Source organism: Larus michahellis, chromosome 15, assembly GCF_964199755.1.
Source record: "Larus michahellis chromosome 15, bLarMic1.1, whole genome shotgun sequence".
Lineage (NCBI taxonomy): Eukaryota > Metazoa > Chordata > Aves > Charadriiformes > Laridae > Larus > Larus michahellis.
Window position 1 is genome coordinate 12,280,344 of NC_133910.1, and position 26,468 is coordinate 12,306,811.

General features: G+C 57.5%; 1 protein-coding gene across 1 annotated transcript in view; it reads right to left on the reverse strand.

Moving 5' to 3' along the window:
* RXRA (retinoid X receptor alpha) overlaps nucleotides 1–26,468 on the reverse strand; it is a 114,130-nt gene that overhangs the window by 38,048 nt on the left and 49,614 nt on the right. The gene's annotated exons all lie outside the window — the stretch shown is intronic.

The following is a 26,468-nucleotide window of genomic DNA, read 5'->3' on the forward strand; positions in this document are numbered from 1 at the left end:
CCTGCCGAGGGGCTGCTTTTCAACCTGCCCCCAAAACGCCCAGTGCATCCTCCCGTCTTTCAAAACCACCTTCTGCTGGAGTACCCACGCAGGCGTTAAGACAGGCGCTGAGCGCGCTTCCACCTCGAGAGACAGTTGTCACTGTCCCCCTCCATCCCGCTCGCCCGCTCGACCCCGGATTTAAGCTCTGCCGCAGAGGCGGCGGCGCTGCTCCAGCTGATGCACGGGCAGCAGCCCCAGCATGGGAGCGGACAGACGCCCTCCGCGCGACAGGAGAATTCGGATTTATCACAGCATCGCCGGGCCAGGCCAAGCGTGGGGAGCGCAGAGAGCGGCGGCGGGGGGCAGGGGGGGGGCGGTCGGGGGGCTAGAGCGTGTCTGTGCATTGCACGTGTGGTTTGTGTGTCCGTCCAGGTACACCAGCGTGCGACGGGGAAGCCTGCGTGTGTCGGCGAGGAGGAACATGCCCCGGGGAGCCGGGGGGCGGCTTTCCGCAGGCTGTGTCTGCCTGCGCCCCAGCAGCTCCGCAGTCCCAGGGGAGCGGGAGGAGCCGGGGGGGGGTGAGCGGGAAAGGGGGGTTAAAAATAGACTCCGATTCTCCCGAGAGGGGCCACGGAGCCATTCCTGGCACATTTCCTCCTCATCCTGTCACGCTGCTTGCAAAACAATCCCGCGCGAGGAAGGGGCTGGCTCGTGGCCCCCGGGACGGGCTGCGAGGAGGAGCTGCAGGAAGGCGGCAGGCGCAGATGGGCAGCACGGGCAGGGGCCCCCCGGCATCACCCCAACACCCACCAGGACCCCCCTGGTTCACACCAGCAAACACAGGCTCAGAGCGGGGGAGGCACCAGCACAGACACTTGGCCAGGGGCTGTTCACAGGGGAATCTGGGAGCCACTGCTTTCGGCTGCAGGCCCCAAAGTTAACTAAATTCTGCGAAATACTGTCTTCAGTCACCTGGCTGAACCCACGGCAAGTCCAGCCCCATCAGTCTTCCCTGGAGACCACTGATCCCGGCAGGGAAAACCCAGAACAGGGAAGCAAAAGCCCAGCAAGGCAGTGATGCTCCTCTTGCAAAGCATCCCACCGCTGCACCCAGCATCCCACCGCTGCACCCAGAGTCCCATCGCAGCACCCAGCATCCATTACTGCACCCAGCATCCCACCGCTGCACCCAGAGTCCCATCACAGCACCCAGAGTCCCATCGCAGCACCCAGCATCCCATTACTGCACCCAACATCCCACTGCTGCACCCAGAGTCCCATCGCAGCACCCAGCATCCCACCGCTGCACCCACCATCTTGCCACCCACGTGGTCACACCTCCTAACCCGGCACCTTCCTTCCAGCCTCTGTGCATTCAGCCCTGTCCCGGCCTCGCAAGGGGGCTGGTGGGGCACAGAGACCCCCAAGGGCTTCCCTGCACAGAGCCATGGCCACGGGCAGCCGTGCTGTCCTGGCACCCAGACCCCCCCACGGCATGTCCCCCCCTGTAGCAGAGCCATCCCCAGCATGCTCCGAATGGCTCTTCCCCGCTGTAGGCATAACAGGATTACACACTCCACGGAAAAGGCTCGCTCCCTGCAAGGATAATTCCTTAAACTCCCAGACAAGAGCCAGAAGCGGGATCCCCGGGGCAGGGGGCGGAGGAGGGTTTGGATGCAAAAATGGGGATTAGTCTCCAGTGCTGGGATGCTGCCAGCTCCCTCTGCACGGGTGTCCTGTCCCATCTGGGACAGGCAGAGGGGACACGTGCCCAGACCCTGCGCTCCAGCCAGGTGCCACCGTCCACGCCGAAACGAGCCCGTGTGCCGGCACCACTGGCCCTGGCAGGCATCTCTGTGGCCATGGCGGGGGTGAGCATCCCTGTCCCCGGGGGGCTGGCCTCGGACCGGCTCTCGCAGGATGTTGATATAAAACAACCACCGGCCACCACGTCACCCACGGCTGAGTGACGCGCGGGCGGCACAACAGGAACCCCCGGGAAATTCCTCGAGGCTTCAGGCTCTGCTCCCGGCGTTTAGCGCAGCGGGACCATGCTCCCGGCTCTCTGCTTTTTGGTGTCTTTAAACATCTGGGAAGAGGAGCGGGGACGGGGGCTGCGATGTGCTCCAGGGAGGCGGGATGCAGACTGTGCCCCCACCACCATCCTGGGTCCCAGGGGAAAGGCAGGAGCTCATTCCTGTGTTTCCCAGCCAGCCCTGGTCTGAAAGAGCCGCAGAAACCCCCGTTAGCCAAGGCGATGGATGGAGACCTTCCAAGGATGCGCTGGATCCCTTGGCCAGGGGAAACAAGCACTTGACCTGCCGGTAAAGGGAAGGCAGCGAAGCGCAGTCCTTTCCTTTTAAAAGATCCTGAATGTTTAAGGCAGGAGAGGTCGCTCCTGGTGACCGGCTGGTGACTACTCAAGCACATCAGAAAGCAAAGCGCGTGGGGGGCCGGCACCTCTCCCAAAATACCCGTCCCCCGGGTACCACGGGAGCTCCCAGTCCCTGGGCATCCCGCGTCTCCGAGCCGGCTCCCCTCACCCAGCCTGTTTACGCGCTTTGCCGTCCCCGCAGACGCCGTCCCCCGCACCCAGCGAGGAACTGGGTGTGTGTGGTAGGGCCGGTCTGGAGAAAATAATTCAGGCAACAACAACAAAGAGGAAAGGAGGCGAGAACAGGACTGACCTCGCATCGAACAGGCCCGTCGGGGAGAAGTGCGTGCGGGCACGGACACATTTGGGCGTGTTTTCACCCAAAACCCTTGGCCAAGCACTCTGAAATGTGAACCAGACCTGAACTCCTTCGGAGCATCATGACTCGAAGCAATCCCTTGGACACTGGGGTGTTTCCACTCCTCATCCAAACTCTCCCTCCTCCGCAGCCCAAAACCTGGTTGTAAGAGCAGCAGCACTGGGACACGTTTCCCTCCAAACGACCGGCAAATACAGAGAAGGGTTTGTGTTTTTTTTCCCTTTAGCAACATCAAGAGTCCACCTGAGGCGACTCAGCGCAGGTGCTGCCAGCCCCCAGCTCAAGGGGGAATTCTCCCAGCAGGAAGAGGCATTTGGGGAAAATAACGACCCGAGGAGGAGACACAGGGATCCAGAGCTGGACGTGAGAAGTCCGCCCTCCCCATTCATCACAAGCATCCCATAGGGCCTTTAAAGCTAAAGGAGTGCTAGAAAAAAATAAATTCAAAAAGGAAAAAATACCCAGATTGAGGAAATATCCTTAATAAAAACAAATAAACCCCCACACTGATGGATACCACTTGGACTGCAGCAAACAGGGGAGGTATCCTCCCAAACGCGTTTTTCAGTTCAAGCCATGTGGGACTATTCCTTTTCCTTGTGTAGTTTTGCCATTTAAAGCTGTTGTGTGTGATTATCTCTTGACCAAAATAAACTCTGTGCCTGTTTCTAAATAAAAAAAAATAAAAAAATAATTTAAAAAAAAGTTCTCGAAGCATTTCCCCTCTCGCCGCACCCATAAATTGCAGCTATTTTCTCTGTGCGTCCTTTGTTTGAACACAACGACCTCTATATATCTTACAAGATGCCCCATGGCAGTTGGGAGATCGGAAGCGAGAGCTCTTCGGCAGCCAAAGAATTTGCAAAGCAGCTCTTTTTTCTCTCTCTAAACTCCGAACCCGCCAGCCACGAAATTTGGGTGGGAATTTTTCCCGAAGAATATGACATTTAGGGCTGCATGGTCCACCTCCAGCGACGGAGCCGTGCGGCTGCGTGGAGCCATGTGCGTGCTTCCAGCCCTCCTCGGCGGCAGAGGAACACGCTGCATCCGAAACCATCGCGCCGAGACCGAGAGCCGGCGGGTTTTGATCTGGCCTCGAGATAAAGAGCGATAAGGAGTCTTGTTTTTCCGGCACGGCGCTCCTCGCCGCCCTTTCCCTCAGCACATCCCTGTCTTTGCAAGATCTCTTTTGGATGCCACTGTCCCTGCTTCACGGGTGGGGAAACCGAGGCACAGGGAGAGCAATGTCCCCGTGGAGGCAGCAGACGCGGACGGCACAAGTAGGACACAGGCTTACGTGACCTTCACCAAGGTCACGCAGGAAATTGGAGCCAAAGCTGGGAATAGATCCTGGCTATTGCGAGACCCAGGCTAGCATCTCCACTGCTCAATCAACCTTCTCCGTATTTCTTTTTTTCCCCCTCCCGGCTCCATGACAGACAGCGCTTTTTTACTATTATTAATTTTCAATAAGGGAAGAAAACATCTTTATAAAGCATTAGTCCTCATTCTCATCCAGCTGCGTTAGGCACTCAGATGAGCGCGGACAAGTACCGAAAGTCCCTGGGCAGCTTCACTGCTGTTTTCCATCCCCTTTGGCATTCTTGGGGCCAACGGCAGAAACTTCCAGTTTGGACCGGCAGACATCCCTGTCTGGATGCGGCAGGTCAGACCCCCTGGGAGCTGCGGTTGCTGAAAGCATCTGACCACGCCACCAGCCCTCGCAATATTTTCCTGTTGCATTTTTATCACCCCAGCGCACGGGACTCCTCAAGCGCTGCTGCTCGGCCAGGGGACGTCTGACAGCTAATAACAGCTTTTGCCGACGCAGCAATATCAAGAAGGGGCTGTGATTTTAACATTTCTAGACCACAAAACGTCCCAGAGCAGAAACAATTACAACAGCGCAGAAGTGCTTTTTTTTCCCAGGATAGCTCATTTGTACCAGAATAAACTGTACCAGCATAAGCTTCCACCAGCATAATCTTCATTTATGCTTAAGAGGCTTTGCCAGTAAAACTACAGTGACCTAGCTCTGCTGGAAAACCTTTTCTCGCATATCCAGGGAGTTTACTCAGCAGCTCGGTGGCTCGGCAGTCCGCTTCTGAGAGAGGGGAAGTCAAAAAAAAAAAAAAAAAAAAAAAAAAAAAAAAAGCGTTATCTCAAGGCACAAATGGGCTTTTCTGCAGCCCAGGAGCGTTGTTGCACCCCGGGGTGACACCGAACAGCCCATCCGAGCGGGACCGGAGGGGTCTGCGGGCACCCACGGCCCCGGGGAGCCGTCACGGTGCCAGCACCCCACGCACCCAGCCCTGACGCCAGCCGAGATTTGGAAACCCGCTCGCACGCCCCCGGCTTCCGCTTTTTTTTTTTTTTTAACCCCCTTTTTTTTTTTTTCTCAGCACCTCTTCCTCCTTAATCAGAACGCAGATCAATTCTGGGTATTAAACAGCAGGAAATTCTAAATTTGGGTTGCCACTCCCTTCCTTAAGTCAGGCCTCCGCGTTAGGGCTGTGGGGCCGCGGTGGGAGGGGATCGGGACCAGCAGCTGAGATCAGGCTCTCGGAAACGTCCTTCTCCTCTGCTCTGGAGTGGCACTTTGGTGTTGACCACGTTCAAAACTCTTGACACCCCAAAATGCACGTGAATCCGCATGTAAACGCAGCGTACCCAGAGCACTGTTCCTTCTTTCGGTGCCTCTGCGGGTGCTGGGTTTCCCTAAATAAACTTGGTAGTGAAAATCACTCTCCCTTTGCTCTCATTCCTCAAAAGTACTACAGAAATCTCCTCGCGTGCTTCCCATCCAAGGAACCTCAAGTGACGGAGGTTTCCCACCTCCCCTCCTCTCGCCCTCCCCAGGGCACCCAGCACCGCACCGGTGGCAAAGAACCTGCGCCCACCTCCGGAGCGGGACGCAGGCAGCAAACCTGGGCAGGACACCAGGGTTTCACCACCGTTTTCACTTGAAAACTGCCTTGGGAATATCGTGACCACAAGAGGTCAGGTCCTCACTTTTGTCCCTGATCAAAAACAGAGAGCGCGCTCGCAGCGGATGAATTTAAACAGCCCCTGGCCTAGAACCTTGAGTAAGTTTGCTCTCAGTTTACACCAGCAGAGCTGAAAACTGAAGCGGGGATGGAGCAAGAACGGCCCCTTCCCCTTCCAGCACTGGCTGCTGTCGCGGAGCTGACGGTGCCCGACGTGGGCAAACTCATGGAGCCGACCTGCACGGTGCAGCGTGGCTGTTATCCCAGAAAACCACCTGTGGGTCCAAGAGACAAGCATCACCTCGTGGCCCAAGCACGTTAAACTGCATTTATAGCTCTTTGCCCAGCGAGGAGAGGCGATCGAGCCCCTTAAACCACCCGGACACCAGGCACATGGCACATGGCAGAGGCGTCCCTGGGAACAGGCGTTATCCATACAGCCTGTACGTTATCCATACAGCCCTTCTCAGCATTGCTGCCACAGCTGTAGGAGAAAGGGTGCAGGAGCACTGGACCGGGGTGCCGTCAAACGCGTTAGCGCCCAGTAGCTGATTTCACCAGCAAGTAACTTGAATTGTTTTTTTCTTTTCACATTTCTGGACTCGAGTACGACACAAACCCGAGAAACGTCCCTCTCAGACCCCCCCAAAGTCTGCCCAGGGGACAGCGCACAGAAACGTGTCTTTCTGCGGGCATTTAAAAATCACCACGTGCGGGTTCTTTTTGGGAACCTGCTCCCAAGTTTGGGAGAGTTTCTTCAGCCGCGCTCGACACTTTCCCCCGAGAAGTGCCAGGTGACGCCACGGTGGCTCGAGCCGCTTGGGGACGGTGAGAAACTCATTTTTGGCTGCTCTCTGCTCCGTGTGGGTTCCTCCTCCCGCCAGGTTTCACTTTGACCAAACTAAAACCCCAAAGCCACACGATTTCTCACCTCCCGCTCCAACGCCCGTTCTCCCTCTCCGTCCTATTTTGTTTTCTCCTCTGGATGCAGCTTTGCAGGTAACGTTAGACCTCTCCAGCGCCAAAGACGACCATGCGGTCGCAGCTGTGGACACGCTGGGTGGCGTTTGGGGGTCTCTCCCCGGGCAACCTGCGTGGGTGACCACGGGCTCACCGATGTTCCCCATTTCTGGCAGCCTGGCTCAAAGCCCCCCAGGGTCCCCTTTGCGAAACATCCACCCCTAACCCCCCCCCCCAGTAGCTTGCTCCAGCCGCGAAGCCCAGAGGTCTGGTGACCCCCCACCACAGGACCCACACCAAAACCCAGGATGTTTCTGCCTGATGCTTCAGAGTCAGCATGGACGGGGGGAGCAGCCCCACTGCGGAGATGTGTGTGCTGGAGAGGCACAGACCCCACAGCGGGGCTGACCGAGCACGCTCAGCTCCAGCACGGGGGCTCATTTTGTCTTTTTTTTTTTTTTTTTGCCTTAAAAAAACCCCATCCCACCCTTCCGAGAGCCCTGTAAAAGCTCAGCCCTGAGCCCGGAGCCACTGGCAGAGCCGGAAGCCTGCAGGGGCTATTCCCGTCTCCGAGGGGGAAGGACGCAAAAAGAGGAATTTTCCAGAAGCCGCTCTCCCCGCCAGCCGCCGTGTCACCGGAGGAAACGCTTGCGAACGCCTCTTCCTCCGGCCACCGCGCCGTGCCGGTGGCACGCCAGCACTGCCGGCTTCCTGCCCCGCCAACCCCACGGAGGAACCCCCCACCCATGTTTTTTCGGTCTGCACCTCCCAAACACACGGAGCAGGCGCCGAGCCCCCCCCCCCCCAGGCAGGAGTTGGGGCGGCGGGGGGAGAAGGCAAAAGCAGGAGGTGGGAGAAGGGGACATACGGAAAGCGCGAGGAGCCCCTTGGAGAGGAGGGAAAGGCAAATGGAAAGGCAAAGCTGGGGCGGGGGGGGGGGGGCAGCGGGTGGGTGGAGGGGGAGGGTGCACCCAGGCAAACAAGGATTCTGCTGATAAAGCAAATGTGACTCAATCACACGCTTGTGCAAAGATGTCACAACAGCCCTGAGAAATTACAGGCTCCGATTTCATCCCTCAAGGGCCGGCGCTGTCCTTGCTCTCACAATGCGCTCTGTTCTGCTGTCAGCGGCTCAGCCACTGCCCCTAATTTACTGGCTGGGAACCCGCGGCAGGGACCGGCAATAATAGGTGCAGTGTAGGCGCCGCTGCCAGGGCTCCTGGGCTGGCGGCGGGGCCGGGGAGACGTCAGCTGAAGGACTCGACGCCGCGGCTCTTCTGAGCTCGTGCCACCGCAGTTCAAAGCAGCCCAAAGTCGGGGGCTCGCTGGCACCTCCAAGCCCCGGGGGTTTTTTGGCCAGCTGGATGGGGGCAGTTGCCCCCGGCCCAGCTCGCTGCCCCAAACACGGTGGCATCGGGAGCTCCCTGATCAAACCCTGCTTGGGGTTGCCACCTCTCCGTCTTCTGGGGTGTCTCCATGCACCCCCAAAAAGGGAGGTTTGGGGCACCCAGACATCATTGACAAAGCACAAGGGCTGAGCCCCCATCGCTGCCATCGCCCCCTGCCACTAACCTTCCCCAAGCGCAGCCAGGAGCAAACCAGGCCATGCCGAGAAGGGTCTTCTACTTGCTGGCACCCCTCCAGCCTCCAAAGAGCATGGGTGAAGTCAAAACAGCAGCAGAAGATGCCAACAGAAGGGAAGATGCTCCCTCTGTTCTGCACAGACGGAAGGCTGCACCTGGGGGTCCCTTCAGCCCTCCCCGATGGGCACATGGCAGTGGTGGCACCTGGGTGCTTCCCCACGTCAGCCCATCCCGGGAACCGGGGAGCTCTGCTCGGAGCTCCTCATCCTCCCTGCGAACGCTGACCTTCGCAGCCGCCCAGACCCCCATCCCCTTCTCCGAAAGGAGCACGGTGAGAGCAAAAGCGCAGTGGTCCCGCAGGTTGCTGAAACTCATTATGGCCTTTTAATTACATTCAATTGCAGTTTTATGGGCTTACGGGCAAATTGGAAGTGATCTAATTGCCCTTGAGGGGGTGCTACGCTCTGAGCTATGAAAAACCAAGCAGGATCCAGCGAGACACAAGGGGAGCGCGAAAGCATTAGGCTCGGCTCTAGCAGAAAGAGGAGAAGTTTCGTCTCACGTCGAAGCTCCCCCAGGACCTCGCGGTAATGAGCTGCACACGTGGCACGTGCCGGGCCGCCGGCAAACCCGGATCACCCAAATCCAGGAGCAAGAACAGCCCGGTGGCTCTCCCTGGGGGCTAAAACCCTTGTTCCCCCCTCGCTGATGGGTCCTAGAGGCACAGAGCCCCGGGATGGTGGGGAAAATGCTCCATCTACCCTGGTTTTGACAACTACAGGGATTGACCGGAGGCGCTGGCAGGAGTGAAGGCACCTCCTCCATGCTTCCCAGTTGCTCTTCTGCTCCCACCAGCAGTCAGTGTTGAGAGCAACCACCAGCCCACAACGCTTTAAAGGTCCTAACTGCGTGCGGAGGATCCGTCCACGGGATAAGCTCCATCCTCGGGGTCTGAGACAGCACTAGGAGGTGAGAGGGGCAGGATACGGCCGTGTTTTGCAGATCCCCTTCTGCGTCTGGCTTCCAGGAACAACGGCCTACAAACCACTGGCCAGACGGATTGTATTACGGTGCTGTGGGTGTGCATTAATCCAGATTTGAGATAATTACAGTCATTCACTTGGCATAATGGGCTTTAACTGATCCAACGTGGCTGGCGCTGGTGTTTGCCGCCAGCGTGCAGCTGGCATCCCAACACCCCGAGCGGCACTGCCACCAGCTGCACCATGACCAGCAAAAGGCAACACTGCTAACTGGTTTTCCAGAAAACCGGTTATAGCAGTTCTTCTTAGGGGATGCTGGACCACAGCAGGTGACTGCAAGGCCACATGGGTCTTCCCATCTCCCAGGTGAGACCCAGCAGGCCTGGCTTGGGCATGAGCTGTCACCTGGTCAGGAGACATCTCATGAGCATCCCAGTGGGATGAGCCATCCCTCCAGAGGGCTTCACTGCTGGGAGCTGTGCAAGGGCAGCCCATGGAAACACCATTTTCCAAGTCTCCACGGAGAAATGCCCACCTCCGGGCCCATGCTGACCAGTAGGTTGGTCAACAGACACCTGGAGGTCCCTTCCCACCAGCACTTTTGTGTTTTAACACTCACAGAGCACACAAAGCTGGAAACCCAGCTGAGCAAAGGACCCTGGGGTCCCAAAGCAGACATCCCTTCCCATCATGGCTCCTTCTCCACTTCTCCACCGATGACTGGAGCACGCTCCAGAATGAGCTGGTTGCCTTGAGGACAAACCACCCACTTTGTGCGCCGCAGCTGGAGGTCCAGGAGAAGGAGCCTGAGAACGCGGTGCCTACGTGCTGCAGGAAGGCGCCTGACAAGATAGGGAAGGCAGCTGCCAGAGCCGGGTCACCTTCAATAAAAGCAAGTTCCCTCTGGAAACTAGACAGCACGCATCATTTGTCAAGAGAAAGAAGCTGCCTCTGGTCTTACATGACCCTCCCTGGGTTCAGTAACAGACACTGGGCAGGAGGGAAGGTTTAAGCCCCCTCAACACCAGCCATGGGGCTGGAGGGATGGGCAGGCAGGGTCCGTGGGTTGCTCGCCCTTTCCCGGGGCAGAGAAGCAGCTCGGGAAAGCCTTTCCCCACTTCCTCAGGCAGGCTGCAGCAAAGGACGTTCTGCCGGCAAGCCGCCTTTGCGTTTGAGTTTCTGGTTCAAATCCAAAGCTAATTAGGTTGCACCAAGTCCAATCAGATAGCCTCAGCTAATTGCGCTCGGCACGGCCAGGTCAATGTCCAGCGGGTCTCCGCGTTCCAGGCATTTTGTCAGCCCACAGATAACTGCCAGGGCCTGGGAAGGGGAAGGACCCTTACAAAAATGCTCACTTCATGTACAGCCAGAGCCTTTCCCCGCCAGAGCTGCGTACGGCCCCGGGTTAACCCCTCGGACACCACCGGCATCGTCCTCGTGCCCGAGGGACCCCAACGGATGAAGATGCCCCAATGACAACAAGCAGGGCTAAAAGTGAGCAAGTGGAGGATGAAATAGGGTGCCTGCCTGCGCACCATGCTCTGGTGTGCATCTCTCATGGTGTCACCCCGAGAACAGGCGCATGGTGAGCCACGCTGCATGCCATACACCACCCCGGCAGCAGACCCACCAAACCAGCTAAATTCCCAGCCATGTGGCTAGTGAAACACCAGCGAGACTAACGCGGTGCGCTGTGCGCTCCATGCTCTCCACACAGCTACCAACGCCTCCTCCAAAGCCAGCTTAGACGTGCCTGCACCAGACGGCAGCCTCCAGTCTACACAAGTAGGGCTGTCCAAGCCAACACCACGGCTCCGTGAGCCAGCACGGCCACCAGCACAGGGCCAGCCGCGGTTCCCAGAGGTGCCTGGGCATTGCCACCTGGCTGTAGCCAGGCGAGGAGCACGGAGGCGGACTGCAGGGCAGGCAAGCACTGGTCTCGGGGAGAGCAGTGAGGAAGACGTAGTGAGTACCAGGGTGAGAAACGAGCTGGACGGCAGCACTTCACCCCCACGAGCGGGTCAGAGACGTGGGAAAGCCCCGCACGGACCCGTGGCCAGACACACAGTTGAACCCAGCAGCTGAGGCTGCTCCCGAGGCCGCAGGCGCATTCGCTCCCAGCTGCCGAGTATCCGCCGTGCCTTCCCGGAGCAGGCTGCAAGCGACTGCGCCCGGGGGCAGAGCTGGGTGGAGGAGCAGAGAGGAGGAGAGGGGCTTTGAGGAAGGCTCCAATGAGCCCGTCCTTGAGCGGTTATCAGCCCGATGCAGCGCTCTGCCAGCTCCCGACTTCTACAGCAGACTACGGCAAGGAAAACGAGGAAAACACCCAGCTTCCTAAAAACTATATACTTCTTTTTCCCTCTAACCCAGCCTGTGATTTTGGGCCCGAGCATCATCCCCCTGGGCAGGAAGATGGCAGGCTCGGTCTCCGCGACGGCAGCGGGAACGCCGAGCGCAATCCCCGCGTCCACCCCCTCCACCTCCGACTGCTGGGGAAAGGCTGTTCCTCTTCAGCTGACAAATAGATGAGACATTTCATTAATAAACCTCAGCTTCTCCTAACACTTCTGATTACAATCTCTTCTGTTTGGATCCGTGCTCATATTACACGTTCGTCTCAATTATATATTCCCTTCTCTTTAAATCCCCACTTATCTCCTTTACTACGTAAATCACAGAGTGGGCTCTGTTCGGGGCTTTTTTCCCTGCCTGCCTGACTTTCCCTGTTCCAAGAGGAGTTAGAAAATAAACAGTGATTTAAATTGCAGCATATCCGGGTAGTCTCCGAGCCCATCTCCCAGCAAATCCATCCGAGGGGGCTGACATCGGTCCTGCTGAGTTCCCTAACCAGCCCTACCACGTTTGCAAAACGCTTTTATTTATTTTTTGCTCAGCTTTGGCCAAATCCTGCCTCGGGCTTCACTGGGGACGTCTCCCTGCGAGGTTCTCGGTCCAGCCTGAGCGGAGCATCGCTGTGCCGGGCTGCGAAACGCCGGCCGGAGCAGCAGCCTGGCTCCCCTCCCCACTGCCCCATGGCCCTCTGGCAATTAAGGCTATTGCTTGCATGGAAACCTAATTATATTAGGGAAGTATCTAGTAATTTTTAACTGTTCTGCTGGTGGCTCGGCTCCCTCCCGCTCCTGCATACCAGCAGCGCTGGGCATAAGGTGCAGCGATGGATTCCCCTCCTCTTCCGCCGCTGCTTTTAAGAGCAACCGTGAGGAAGAGGAACAAGATGGTGTGATGGGCTGGGACTCGGGTGGTGGCCCAGATGGCCCTGGGTGAGCCAGGGAGCCTCCGACTGCCCCCGGCCCTGCAGCAGTTTGCCTGTGAGGTTTGCACGGGACGGCTGTGCCTCGCGAGCACGGACACCCAGCCCGGCATGTGGTGGCTTCTCGATGCCACTGTGAGAAAGATGCCCCGCATCTTGACGACTCGCTGCACCAGGTGTGATGTCCATCTCAACTGCAAATTCAACACCCCAGTCACCATAAGGTTTTGGTGTGCCCTGGATCATCCCCCGTTGTCTCCATCCTCCCCCAGCAACTGCCGTGCAAAAAAGCCCAGGTGGGCGAGAGCGCAGCAGAGGCACCACCACACACAGACCGGGAGCTCCCACCAGGCACCCACCCTGCACCCAAGGCACCCTGGAAAAAATAACATCCCCAGGAGCATCTTGGTCCTGTTTGTACAAGGGACCACGAGTATCAGAGCAGGAGCCAACCACGGAGAGTGCTGCGCCACGGAGAGCTTTGTACTGCGGAGAGCTTTGCACGATGGAAAGCTCTGCACCAGAGAGCTTTGCACGATGGAAAGCTCTGCACCACGGAGAGCTGTGAACCATGGAGAGCTTTGTACCACGGCTTGTGTTGCACCACGGAGCGCTTTGCACCACAGAGAGCATTGCAGGAGCCCCTCGTGCCGGCTCCCCGCCGCAGGCACAGACAGCCCCAGCTTACCCGGGGGCTGGTGGGCACACGAGGCTCCCCCAGCCCGGCCCTGACCCCCCCCGTTCCCACGCCTGGGGCTGGCCCGGCCACCGGCTGCGCCTTTAAGAGGCGAGAGGGGAGTGCGATGGCCGGCGTTTTCCGAAGGACCATTAATTTGCCAGCGTCACATGCTTCGCAGCTGCAGCCTGGCAGTGATTTATACGCCTCTGAAGTTCATCAGAGGGAAAAGTACTTTCCAGGCACAGCATATCCCCCTTCCCCTCTCTCTTCCTCACTGGCGCGAGCTGCCCGCGTCCAGAGCCCGGCCGAAAACCCGAGTCCCCATCCATCACACCCGCATGTCACCCCCTGCCCTCGCCACCCAGCCCAGGCACTCCCCCTCTCCCCGGCATCTGCGAGCAAAAGAAAACTTCCTCTGGCTTCCTCGCCTCCGTGACCCACTGACGAGAAAGCCATTAATTAATAAGGGGCAGTGCTGATCCAGCTCCTCGGCCGGCCGGGGGGCTGGCGAGCCCCCTCCTCCCCATCCCAGGGCCCTGTAGCCAAAATAAACGGCAGGCAGAAGGTGGGCGTCCCTTCCTCCTGCCGCCACCCCCCTGAACGCCGTCCTCCGGGGAGGTTCAAAAGTTCAAGATTTTCACATTTCCCTAACGTTATTTCAGGAAATTGCTGGAGAAAGGAAAGACGGCGCTGCCGAAAAAGCAATCCGCGTGTGGATATAATAATACACATCATCCAGAGGCAGGACTCGGTGTGCGCCAGGCGCGGTTCGGAAGGAGCCCCATCCCCACCCTGCACGGCACCCGCCTTTTATTTTTTGGCTCGGGACTTTTCTAGCACGCCGCTGACCTTCGTAGAGTTATTCCTAAAGCAACGCCAAGAGCGAAGCCTGGGCTCACCCACCACCGCTCCAAAGCAAAGTGGCTCCAGTGGTGGCAGATGCCGGGAGATGCCACCGCGAGGACCACAGCTTGGCCCTGGGAGCTGCGATGCTCAGAGCACCGGCACCGACCCAACCATCAGGGCTGGTTTGGTGGTGATGCTGCCAAGCGGGTTCAAAGCATCACCGAGAGCATCACCCAGCGTGCCAGCCCGGCAGCACGGGTGCCTGTCTTCCAGGTCCAGGGTGTCCAAGGAATTACAGCTTGGCCCCAAATATGCGCAGGGCTCCCTGCAAACACCGTCACCAGCTCTGACGTGCTTTTGGGTTCCTTTCTTCCATCCTCTCAAAAGCCTTCGAATTCCACGTTTGCACAAACCTCCAAAGTTGCTCCAAAGTGACTGAGTCACACCTGGGTTTTCATCAAACCCAGGTTAAGCTACAGCCTTCGCTGAAGGTTCACGGGAAAGGTTCATAAAACTACTGAAACTCTTGGCAAACCTGAATTTGGGGTTATAATGAAATACGAAACTTGAGTACTTTCATGTGGTTTGGGGTTTTTGTTGCAAAACATTTGGTGTAGCAGCTTTGGGCGAGAGCACGGCAATCTAGTACACGACAGCGTGTCTATAGGAGCAAAGGAATTCAGATACACCCCGGCAGTATTTGTCTGGCAAATGATTAACTCTTATTCGAAGCCATCTCATTAGTGTAGGGGCTGGATCCGTGCCACCGCATGCTTGGGGACGTGGGGCACAGCTCTCGGCGCTGGCAAGGACCCAAGGCAGGAAGATTGCCTTGCACCGTCGCACCGGTGCGGCTCTGGCAGCGATGGAGCCGCGGTCACAGCAAGAGCCCGGTTCTGCCGGCGCCCACGGACACGCCGCAGCATGCCGAGACATGCCCCAGGGGATGGGGTTGGTTTGCTCTGGCTGGTTTTTTTTAAGTTTTCTGAGTTCTTGGGGCGTTTGGAGTTAGAGCTTCTGCTTTGGGTCCGCTCTGGATCGTGCTCTGGCTTCACCATCCTGCAGCATTGTGTAGAGATGGCCTGAAGCTCGGTAAGACCTTACCTACTCCGTAAGGTCAACCAAGGGCGGGGAGGAAGAGCAAGCTTGCCCACACCAGCACCATTATTTCCAGTTGGAAAGCAGTGATGAAGTGATGATGAAGCCAACGCCTTGAAAATGAGCAGCATAAGCATCCCAGATTATCGATTTCCTCAAAGGAATGTGATTCTCCCTGATGAGCTCTTCCCAGGTATCCATCACCCTCAGCCTCCATTAACCCCTTGCACTTGCTCTCCGAAAGCAAGCTCTCCTCAAGGTCTGGAGGGTTACTCGCCATGACAGAACGTGGCTGACGTGTATAAGGTGGCATCTGAAGCTTGCACGTGTGCAAAGATGGCACACTGCCCAAGCAAACGCTAAGGGCAGTGAAAAAAGTGCCTGCATCCTTGGTCCCACTGAGACGCGGCACGAACGGGTCCTCCAGCACTCCCAGGACCTGCTGGCATCCCCCAGACCACTGCAGGCGGGGAGGAACCGCGACCAATCGATATCTGCGGTTTCACACCCGCCCTTCGGGCCCTGCACAGCGTCGGTGGCCGGCAGGGAGGCGGGACGGCGCGGGGACAGGGCCAGGCTGGTGACGGTGCTCCAGGCACCAGGCATCGCCCCCGAGAAACCGCTTTGGAAAAGAGAGAGCGGGACGCCCAGCCCAGGCACCCAGAGGTCAACCGGAATCCAGGACATTTGGAAGGCCGATTAAGGAAGTTTATATTAATTACAGAAATGTGCTAATACCCTGGGAAAGCCACCAACCCTGAAACGTTGTGCAAGCGCGGCACTGCTCTGCCGAAGCCATCGTCCCCTCCCGCGCGCCGGCACCCAGCGCCACGCACCCCAACTCCACCGCAGCCTCCGCTCCTCCACCCCTGCCAGGTCTCAGCCCCCTCACTCCCACCTCCTCCTGTTTACACCCCTGGGACGACACAATTTCCCCCTCCCTCTGACATTTTCAAGCTGCCCATTTTAAAGCGCTGCTGAAAATCCCCAAGACGTCCCAGGAGCCAGGTGACACTGGGGACAAGAAGCAGCACTGGGATGTTGGGTCACTTTCTGAACATGGCCCGGGCTCCGAAGGGATTAAACTCATTCATATCTAAACAATAAATAATAATAATAATGTCATTTTTGCAGGGCAGTTCTTTCAATATGGGCTGATTAATGTATTTGTAACGAGCGACGGTAAAGATTTTCAAGCCATCTAATTAGAAGGCTGTTTCCTTTCCAGACATGCCCGACTCCCTTTGGAAAAGGAAACGTGGCCTCCAACGCCACCTCAGTGCTGTGGAAAGGCTGCCCCGTGTCCTGAAGATTAATCAAACGTTCAACTTCCCCGGGGCACCGTTTGCAATCCCCGACCTCCCATATCCCGGAGCCGCCTCCTCGGTGCCTCGCGCCGAACGAGCATCCAGCGGCAGCCGGCATCGCGCGAGCTCTGCTCCAAAAGGCACCGAAAATCCCAGGGAATTGCCGGCCTGCAGAGCCATCCCGGCTTCCCGCGGCAGCAACGGTGCCAGGGGAGAGTCAAACACGATGGAGAGCAGAAGGGGACGGTGCCACCTTGCCCGGGTCGGTGGAGGGAGGCGTGCGTGGGGCAGCTCATCCTATACATCACGGCGCCCACCACCCATCTTGATGTACTTTTCCGTTCGTGTCTGGCATTCCCAGAAAACACTAACTTCATTATTGATTTGTGCTCGTTTGTCATTTTTATAACCTGGCCAGCACTTCTCTTGAAGGCCGTGACTAATTCCACTTCCCCAGGCTGGAAGGGGCGAGAGCCTTTAACTCTTTCAGGACGGGCTCTGCCGACTCGCTCCCCGCTCGCGGGGCCCCGGCAGAGCCCCCGGGCGCTGGGCAGGACCGGGCTGAGGAGCAGGCAGCACCTCAATGAGGGTCCATTCGGGCTACGCTGGGTTTTGCAGCACCTTCCCATTCCTTTCTCAACCCAAAACGGCTGGAGCAGAAAGGCAGATGATCCGAGTGATGCTCGCTGCTGGCAGTAGAGAGGTTGGGGGAAAAAAATGGACTTTCCACCCGTTACTCTTACACCAAACCGCTGGTGTGGAGGTGAGCTGCACCCCCACGCAGCCCAGGGCGCACATCTAAGGTTTTCCTGCCAGCACCGGTGAGCATCCAACCTCCAACAGGCACCCACAGGGTCAGCAAACCAAGCCAGCCATGTGTCCATCCACCACCCTGGGGCTCACAGGGACCTCCCTGGCCCAGCTGTCCCTCCTGGCCAGCAGACCCCGCGCCAGCAACGTTCTGCCCTTCTTCAGGGGCAGCAAGGCCCCAGAGAAACCGATGCCAAAGAGAGGAAACACCCCATGGCTGCATCTCCCAGCAAGCCCCCGGTTCCTCAGCCCACCACAGGCAGCAGAAGCCACCCAAGCCATGGCTGCAACTGCTGCCCACGCAGCCCCAGCCATGCTCAATGGAGACGTTATCCTCAACAGGGCATGGGGACCCCCTCCTGCTCCCCATGGGGCCCCCTCCAAGCCTTGAGCTGCTCGTGCATCCTCAAGAGCCTTCTCGTCAAAGGAAAAACGAGCAGCAGGACTTAGTCCTGGCTTTGCCATGCTCCCCTCCTTGGGGTCCAGTGAATAGAGGGGGCAACAACAACTCCTAAGCGACTCTCACTAGTGTCTACATACAAATCAAACTCCAAATATTTTAGGCAGGTTGGAATAAAGCCTGTCCCTGGCAATGGGGAGAACGTGCCACGGTGTGGGAGGACACTTGTCCTCCCCATCTGAGCAACCAGCAACCACCACGTACCAGGGGAAAAACCCCACGTGCTGGGGAGGTTGATGGGACTGGGCCTCCTTCCCTCCTTCCAGGCATTTCCCAGAAAAGAGTCAGGATCGAATTCCCAGAGGAGAAGGTCCATTGGGTTAAATGCAGCGGATGTTGTTTCCGAGTGGGTGGGATACGGGGAGTACCAAACACGACATCTGCAATTATGGAAAGCCAGATAAAGAAAATCAAATCTCATGCTTCAGGGCATGGGCTGATGAGTACGAGGGTCAGGAAGGAATTTCTCTCCCCTTACACAGCAGTGCACAACTGGGTCAGCGCATTACCGGGTGGCACAAGTCCTTGATTGTTTTTCCCTTCCCTTTTTGAAGCCCTGCGATCTCCCCGTTGTCAGAAGAGCTGTATCCAAGGCAGCAATGGCTTAACCTAGTGTGGCAGAGCCGATGCTTCTCCTATCACCCACCTTGCTAAAGATCAGCATCCCCAGTCCCAGCTGGAAGATGGCATGAGGACCGCGCTCAAAGCCAGTCCTTCTGCTCTGACAGCGGTCTGCAGTGCTGTCTGCCCCCTCTCAGCCTTAATTACTTCTACTACAACCATCTAAATTATAATAAAAACTCCTCTGAGTGAGGGCCTTTTCTTCCCCTGTGTTTGTAAAGCGCTGCGTACACCTCTGGCGCTATTTAAATAATAAGCAGTAGTAATAAAACTCGCGATGTTGGCTTAGAAAATAAGCACTGGAAAAGGGGCCGAATGGAGAGAAGCGAGCAAAAAGGGCCGATGGTTTTGTTACGAGAGGTCGGGAAGCGTTTGTGGTAAGCGCGGTTGCTCTCACTTTACGCCGCGTCCAGCATCCTTTCTCTTCCTTGAGCAACTTCTCTCTGCTCAAACGTGCTGAGCTGGGAGGGCCTAACCACCGGGAAGAGGCTTGAGTTTCAAATTAAAACAAAGCGAGCAAACAAATGCAAAGACGGTCCGTTAACATGTGTCTATCTGCATTCGACCCTTGCTAAGCCGGGCTTTGCCAAACCGCACGCTTCATAATCCGGACAAACAGTTATTGGTCTTTTCCCAGTGCCAAGCAGCAGTTTAGCAGCGATTCTACGTCACCAGGGGCGGCATTTCTGAATGTGCTCTGTATTGGTCTTACTCTACACCCGCTGCAGTCATCGACCCCACGAGACCACACTCCGCAAATCCTATCAAATAAGGTTGATTGGGGTTTTTTATCAAACAAGACCTATGATTAGTGCCATCTGAAGCATTAGATTAATTAATGCTGATCATTATCTGATGACATGAATGCACCAACTCTACTCACTGCGACTGCCTACCCAGCACTGTATCTGGGGGTCCTACAGCTCCATGGGTGTCACAGCCAGCCAGCCAGGCTGGGACATGGCACCCCTGCCCTCCGGCACCCAGGAACCCATGGGTGACCCCAGCACCCACATCGGGAGCCTGAGCCCCCTGACCAGCATCACCCGCCTGACCCTGCTACCTCGCCATCAAGGTAGTTTTGGAGTTTAGCGCCAAACAAGCTGTCCCAGAAAGGTGTAAATCAGCCAGAGGGTGGGTGATGAGATCCAAAACCCACCGCTCTCCAGCAAACCTGGCAGCTGTGCTCCAGGCCAGCACATCCGTGAGTCATGTCGGCACGGCCTCCGGGATCCCAGCCCGGGCTGCCAGGGGAAAGGTGGAATCAAAGGTATGAAAACTGTATTGAATAGGAATTGGCATGCCCAGACTTGGTCCATACAATCCAGGAGCCGAGCCAAGAAAAGAAAGCAGATGCGGAAGGTTGGGATGGGGCAACAGGAGTGTCAGCATTGCAAATGCGTTGCAGACAAGTGGGAGAATAATCTTCGGGGGAATGTTTGGAGGAGCCTGTGGTGGCTTGCTTGGGAAAAGAAAAAAATAAAAAAAAAAAAAAAAAGAGAAACAGAAACAAAAGAAAGGAAAGAAGAAGAAAGAAGCGGCTCTGGAAGTGGCTGGGTGCTGTGGTCAGGCGCTGCGAGGGCTGCGTGTGGCAGCATCTCTCAGCAGCACGCAGAGCCCGTCCTCCCCGCGGAGCGCTGGCGGGGCTGGACGCGGTGGCCAGGACTTGGAAAAACAAAACCCAAGGCAGCGGTGGATGAGGCCAGGAGCCGAGCGGTGGCTGCCGGGCGCAGGGAAGCGCAGGCCGCTGGGGATCAGTGCAGAAGGACAGCATGAGGACGAGGAAGATCCTGCCGGGGGGCAGGCACGCAGCGATGGCGAGGAGGGGGATGCGCTGGGGCGCCCGGGCGGCACTTTGAGATGGTTCCTGTCCTTAGCATCACTTCGTGCCCTCAGGTCTGATATTTCAGTTGCCTGCGTGCCTCAGTGTTCCCCTGCAGGTGACGGAGACGCAAAGCATCGCCTGCCCGTGCCCACCTCCCCGTCCCTGGACTCAGCAAAGCCGCTGCCACGCCTGAACCCACCGAAACGCAGCGCTCGCACCACGCCGGGCAGCTGCGGCCACCGCGCGGAGATGCCTCACCTCCAGCAAACACCCCTCTTGCACGGCCGATGCCACCGCGTCCCAGAGCTCATGGAACAGCAGAGAGGGGGACACAGCCCCTTCCCCTCCGGCTCCCGGGCTGACGGAGCAGCTCGGAGCAAGCTGGGAACAACATCAGCCGTGCTGGGAACAAAGCACCGGTTGTATCACGGTCACTGGGAGAGCCGGGAGGGGAGTTTCTTTTTTTAAGTAGAAGGGCTTGGGGGGGCATTGCTTTTTCTATTTTATTTTTTTTCGTGTGGGTTTGCTTTTTCCCCTGTTAACCAAAAATGTCAACGAAACCAAGACTCTTCCCAGAAAAAGGACTTAAACAGATGAATTAATTTCATGTTTGGGGGCAAGGGAGGAAATAACAATGGAAATTCTCAAAAGATCCCATGTCAACAGTTTTTTTTAAAAAACACGTTTTGTATTGAAACAAATTCTTGTTTCTGCTCCTTTGCAGTGACATGAAACTCTCTGCAAAGGCTGAAATCAAACCAAGCTGTTCCAAGTGGTCCTTTCTGGGTCTCTGGTCTGTGCGATGCTCCTGACTCAGAGATGTTTTTAAGCCCCAGGGTCCCCAAGGAGAAAGCCGTCATCCCACCCAGCCCTAGTCCTCTTTATCCTTTCCTCTCCCATTTTTGCATCGAGAAGAAGCCAGGTAAGAGCAAGGACGGCGACTGAGTGTCCCATCCTCTCCGGAGGCACAGCTCTGCTCCCTCCACCAGCCCGACCCGCCGGCGGCTCACACTGCTAGGGCACAGGCAAGGACTGCGGTTCCCGCTACCAAACCTCTGCCCAACCTCACCATGCCAAGGAAGAGCTTGAGAGAACTTAATTCGACCCATCAAATACGTTCCCCAAACACCCTTGGTCCTGGCCTCCCAAGGGCTGTGGATGCGCCCTCGGAAGGAGGGGTTGGCTCACCACCCAAACCCCGCCGGCAGGGAAGAGCTGACACATCCCACGTCCCAGTACGGCCACCTCAGGGGCAGGACCTGGCTCTAGGATCCCAGGTCCAAGCGAAAAGCTGCCCCCAAAATGTACTCTGACACGGGGGCACCGGAAGGTGACCCTGGATTACCGAGCTCCAGAAGATTAAAAAAATCCCCAAAAAGAGAAGGAAGAACCGCAGGCCGAGCCGTGAGTCAGGGCTGCACCATTGCAAAGAGGTGTCCAGGGTTGGCCTGGGAGGATTTGGCTCCGTAGCTCCAACTGGCATGGCAGAAATGGTGTTTTCCTTCTCTCCCCACCACCTCTCCTCCTCCATCCCCGGGTTCCTGCTAGAGCCCTTAGATCTGCCATTTGCCACAAGCGCTGACTCAATCTGCTTCAAATTACCATAACAATGCTGGGCCCCAAGTGGACATGTAAAGTGTCTCAAATTTATTGTAATTTTAAGCCATCCCTAAAACTGCACAGACATTGCTGAAATATTTCCTCCTCCTTTAAGACCCTCCGATGACTCTGCAAGCCAGCGAGAGGGACGCGAGGACGGGCGGGAGAAGGAGATGACTGGAACCAGCTGCCTTTGCACGGGGCTTTGCTTGCTGTGCCGGCCGGGCTGGGGCATGGGAAGGGAGCAGCAGGGCTCCCCGGGGTGATGCTGAGACAGGGACAACGTCCCCTGGGATGCACAGTGATGGACGGGCTGCCAAACCCACACTCCGTCTTCTTCAGAGAGGGAAACAGCGCCGGGCAGAAGTGCTTTTGCTGGGGACAGGACCACAGGAGCACGGCTGAAAGCCTGCGAACACCAGCCCCTTGCTGCTCCTTGCATGGTGGTGGTTCTTCCAGTTGCAGCATCTGGGAGAGCTCAGGAGGCACTGGGGCGGTTGTGCCGGCAGGGTGGCATCCCCGCTGCCCCCTGCACCGCCCCGCATCCCTGACGGCATCCCTGCCATCGCCCCTGCCATCACCCCTGCCTGCATCCGTGCCAGCATCCCTGCCATCACCGCTGCCGGCATCCCAACCACCGTTCCTGCCAGCATCCCTGCTGCCGGCAGCAGCTCTGCCAGGCAGGCGCTGAGCCTCCGCCTGGAGTCAGCGTAATGTTGTCGCACAAATTGCACCTGTGAAACTGTTACAAGAATTAATTGATCATATAAGTACAGTAATTGGAACTTGCAAAGCATAGATAATTACCTTTTATTAGTTCCTGTAGATAATCCATTATGCACTGATTAGGCCTAAGTAAGGATCTTATAGTCCTAGTTTGATTAATGGTAGATTATGGATATTAAGCTCAAACAGGAATAGATAACTTACTATTTTCTTTCTCGCCCTAGGAGTACGTCACCCTGTGAATGACGGTCAGAAGTTTTTGAGGTGCCTCATTTGTCCAGGAGGAAAATCAGGCGCATCCGCAATTCCCACCTGACCTGACCATGGTCCCTCTCCTGTGGCGGGTACCAGCTCCCAATGCTTCCCGGTGGCTCGAGAGCCCCCAGCTCAAATCTCTGCAACGCACTCACCCGCCAACAGCTGTGTCACGCGAGGCCTGACCAGCCCCAAATCTCTTTTTAGCTCAGAACAACTCGTCACCGACCCTTTCAACCCAAAGCAGCGAAACCCCTCCCAAGCACCTCAACCCCAGCTCAGGTGTTTTCACTTCCACAGACGCTCAGACCATATATTTATTTTCCACGACTCTCTGCCCGAGACCGAATAGACATAGGTATTTTGCACCTGTAATCGCTTGGAGGGACTGTCCCTGCACAGGAGCCCCCGTGTCCCCTGCGAGAGGCATCCTGGGGATCTCTGCCTGCAGCAGCGGGGTCCCGCTCCCATCACCATCACTCTCACGCCCCGTTCGCAGAGCAAGGAGCACAGGAGCAGGATGGGGGCAACCAGACAAAACCTGCCCGCGGGCTACAGGAGGCTTTATTTAAGAGGAATAAATAAAAAATAAGGCTGTGATTATCTCGGGCCACTCTCCAGCTGCCACCCAGAGACAGAATGGTGGGGAAGGGAGGAGGGGGGGAGGAATTTTCAAGTGAATAAACAAAACCGAGCGGATGTGACATGCCGAGGCGCAGGGACAGATTCCTTCTTTCTTCCTGGCCAGATAACCCCGCTGTCGGCCCGGCGGAGAGGATTAGGAAGGAGAAGAGGAAGGGAGGAAAACGGCAAATGTGGGCAAGGGGGGAAAAAATACCCAGCGGAGAAGGTGGCCAGAGGGAGCGCAGGAGCGAGGAGCGCAGGAGCGTCCAGCGCCAGCCTATTCATCCCGCACGCTCCCGACTGCCAGGGCTGGGGATGAATGAGATTTACTGCCCATTAAAATAAAGCCCTTTCTGTAGCTTATAAACAACATTGCCGCTCAGTGGGAGGCTGGACATTTTAGTTCATTAAGCGGCAAATAATCTCTGACGCTTTTTATTTTTAAGTTTATTTACATGTAGGGTTTTTTCCCTTACCCCTTCCTCCTCCTCCTGCCACCCCCACAGCCGGAGTGGATGTGCCCACAGCTGAAACGCTGCTCCGGACCCTCAGCTCACTCCTCCTGTGGCCGTTGGCCAAGCCACTAAAATAATCCTGGTTTATGTATCAAAAAATGGTCCTTACAGTAAAAAGGAATTTGTTTCTGCCTAAAAAACCAGGCGTGGGTGAACAGGGTGTCGCAGCAGCGCTGCTGGGGCACACAGGGAGGCTCAGCAGCCGTCCCAGGGACCAAGGGCAGAATCGAGCACTGGGGGAAAGCCAGAGACACCAGCAGTGGCCGCCAGGTCCCAGCGTGGGACACCACAGGGACAGGGCTGCCAGCAGCGCCAGAGACCCCGGAGCGTGGCACAGGGAGGTGCCCAGTGGGAATGCAAACCGGAGCGCTTGCCCGAGGCCGCTGGTTTAGAGGAGAAGACCTTTTCCTTGGCATTACAATAATACCCTGCCCATCTGCCTAGAAATGCCACCCCTGCCTGGGAGCCTTTGCTTCTGCCGCGAGACGCAGGGCAAAACCTCGCCGGGGCGGAGGCGGCGTGCAAGGAATCGCAGGAGGGTGCACGGGGTGACACAGCTCCGGCGAAATCCTCGCGGCATCTCCAGCTGCGCGCGGCTGCGAGCGCTGGCCCCTTTCCAGCAGCTGGCGGAGGCAGCAGGAGATGCTGCCGGGCAGCCCCCACCCCGTCCTGTCCCCCCCCCGCCGCCCTAGCCCCTGGCCCCACACCAGCACGGTGCCGGCAGACGCCTCCAGCCGCCGAGGGAAACCTGCGCGTGGGGCAGGATGCTGCCGGATGCTAACACCAACCGTTCTGCGAGGGTGTGGATGCTCGAGCTCGCTCTACCCTAAAAACACCCCAGGGCAGGGATGGGACCGCGGAACAGCCAGGAGCCTCGAGGGGGCTGTGGTCCCCTCTCCATCTCCAGACCACCCGAGGCTGGGCGGGAGCCAGGGCATCTGGGAGGGTTGACACCCGTTAGTCTCCAGCAGCCTGGAAAGATGTTTTGATGGTCTCTTGCAAGAGGATGCGAACTCCTTTCTCAGCCTGGGTCATGGGTACCCTCCCGAACCACAATATTAGGAAGAAATTGTTTGCTGTGAGGGCGGTGAGCCCCTGGCCCAGGGTGCCCAGAGAAGCTGTGGCTGCCCCATCCCTGGAGGGGTTCAAGGCCAGGTTGGACGGGGCTTGGAGCAACCTGGGCTGGTGGGAGGTGTCCCTGCCCAGGGCAGGGGGGTGGCACTAATGATCTTTAGGGTCCCTCCCAACCCAAACCATTCTATGATTCCATGACGATTCCACCGCAGCGCTGAGTGGCTCCCGCATCCTTCCCCGCTTCCTCCGTCGGACACCACCACGCTCGGCTAAACCCCGCCGTGACTCAGCCCTGGCTCCGCTGCGGTTCCCCGGTGGGCAGGAGAAATCCCTCCTCATGTTATCTCGATCCTAAAGCACTTGAGCAGACGGCGAATGTGCAAGCCATTATATCATTCACTCACTATCAAAAGCTCACACAGTGGCACTTAATTACAGCCCCGGAAGCGCAGGCTTCCTTAATAAATCAAAGAAATAAAGTCAGGGATGATGCACTGAACAGAGGGGGTGGGGTGGGGGGAATAAAGAGCTTACAGTTTCCCACTGTGTGTCCCCTTTAGATAACAGATGCTCTCTTCTTAACCTCTCACTTCATCAGATCAGCTCCAGCTGTGTTTGGATCAAGTGCGCAGCCTGGCCCGCGTCCAGCCCTGCCTGCTTCCCCGCTCCGGTGCCAGCTCCATCCCTCCGGCTCCAGGGCTGGCTGCGCAGGGGTGGCAGGGAGGAGGGGAGCCCCCGCCGAGCCAGGCCTCTTTCATTAAGTGCATTTTACTCTATTCCGGCATCCAGCAACCCAAACTCCTTCGTAAGAGCATCTCCAGGACTCTCAAAGAGGGGTCCCATCAGCAGCCCGACGCTGTCCCCGGCCGGGCTCCTGGGAAGGGTGCGAGCAGTGGTGGTGTCGCAGGAGCGACGCACAGGGGACGCTTTCCCTTGGAAACCCCGCGAGCATCCCACACCGGCGTCAACAGCCCGGAGACGACGCTGTTAGTAAACAGCTTCCAAAGGCCGTGCTGATAGCTCCACCTCGTCTCGGCCATAAATCATGGGAGAAGCCCCCCGCCTCCCCGGGACGCCCTCCGCTCCCTGCCTCGGCGCACACCACCCACCTCCCTGTTTATTTGTAAGTGTCACCTCCTCCCTCCCGCTGGCGCGCGGCCCGACGCGGGGACGCGGTGATGAATGGGGCTGCAACAGCATCAAAAGGACATCCCTCGTGGCAGAGCCCCGGCGATGAGCATCCCCCCCGTGCCGGGGTCCCCCTCGCCCGGAGACGCTGCACCCGCACCCACTGCCCCCCCGGCTCCAGCACACACCTGCCCCCGGGAAGGCAAGCGGTGCCAGGGGGCTGGCAGAGCCCAGGTTCCTCTTACCCGCCTGCAAACGTGCCTCGCCGCCCAAAGACCTCAGCGGAGATAAAACCTTTGAGAAATCCCACTGCTCCTAATCCCCCAATAGCACAAAAATAATGAAGCATTATCTCATCAGGCCTTAACCCAGTAATTACCCA